This window comes from Aristolochia californica, unplaced genomic scaffold (genome assembly GCF_029961685.1).
Source record: "Aristolochia californica isolate CCGP_79_NKW_82.1479 unplaced genomic scaffold, dmAriCali1.0.hap1 SCAF_5, whole genome shotgun sequence".
NCBI lineage: Eukaryota > Viridiplantae > Streptophyta > Magnoliopsida > Piperales > Aristolochiaceae > Aristolochia > Aristolochia californica.
The window spans coordinates 40,851,285-40,852,892 of NW_027182214.1; positions in this window are offsets into that span (position 1 = coordinate 40,851,285).

Genomic DNA, 1,608 nt, shown 5'->3' on the forward strand with positions numbered 1-1,608 from the left:
TCTTGAAAGGTTACTCAGTGCTGCTTAATCCTCACAAGGTTCTGGCATCCAAGAAAGAAAGAAAATTTTCTCACTCCCACGAGCTTCTCTCAGTTTGTTGTTTTTTTGTCGTTCTTTCAGTATCTGCGTCATCAACCAAATTGTTGCCGGACCCATTACAGTTGCATTATTGATCTTGTCCCTTTCTTCTACCAACCAAATTGTTAGTAGAAGGCAATATCCAATTTGGATAGTGAAACCAAACCTCCTTTTAGGACCTAAAAGTAGCTTCGTTTGACTGGGGACGTTGTTTTTTACTGGACTACTTGCCACTGTAGAGTTATGGTTGATATGATACATCTGAGTCCAATCGGACGTGAGAGCTGTTCAATAACCTCAGATATCTTCTTCGTTGATCTGCAAAGCTTACGATTTACTGCGTTAGGTGTTAGAACTAAGAGTTGATTTGACTGATCTGCACTGCGTGCCCACTTGCTTTCGTCTTTCACGTGAAAGACTAGACTGTGTTAAAGATTCAACGATGAAGTAAAAGCAACACGTTTCAATATCTTTTTCTGGATAAGGAAGCTTGTCTTCATCTGGGACAATCTCATGGGGCGTGCTATTTGATGTTTTGATTTTACTCTTCTAACATGGAGAAATTGTGGTAGAATGTGAAAATCATGTCTGGGAAGTTTCTGGTAATTTTTCATTTGAACAAAAGAAGAGACGGGCTTCTCTTTAGAAGAAGAAGAGCAAAACTTTTCTAGATCTACCAGAATCATCATAACTTATTGAAAATGTTGTCATTCTATTAGTAAGTTTGACTAATTATATAGATCATTTAGAATGCTGATAGAAAAAGAACTCTTTCTGATTTTAGTCACATGTTGTTGGGTTAAAAAGAGAAAAGATAAAATAAGAGAAGTTGTTCATTTGGTGACTGCTAAGCTTGCAGACCAAGTCACTGAAACAAAAAATGAAAACGGTGAAGACTTCAGAAAGCAATTCATCTGTTTTCACATTTTAGTCAATGTGAAGCCGTGAAGTTGCTGGAGCTGTTGGTGACCCACGAAGAACAATTCATTTGGGATCTTCGAATCCTGACCATTTATGGTTTTCTTTTTATCACTTGTTAGAGGAGACTGAATTCAATCTTTCAGAACATTAGGTGTTGTGTAGTTAGAAAGTAAAGAAAAAGGTGAAGTGTACAGGCTAATTAGGAGACAGCCGAATTGACCAAATGAGCAACGTGAATGTTGGGCACCTCCAGACAGCAAAATCAAAAGGTCTTAATAGAGAAGATGACTCCTTAATTTCTCGTCAGCCACCTGCAATGACTACCACATTTTCTCCCCAATAACACAATGTTCTTCATTCTTGTAAGAAAACAAGCAGCAGTACTGCCGCAAAGACTTGAGCTGCTTTTGTTTGATTTTGGGAATAATTAGCTAAACGAAACCACTTCTGATCTATTGTCTACATTCATCTTTTATGTATGGGTAGAGTTCTATGCTGGGATAGCTATCAGGCGTAGACTATCACTTTTTCTCTTCAAGCTTGAGTCCGAGAAACTAATTACTTTTACTAGTGATGTTCAAGTAGTAGTAGGAAGCAACTGATCAATAT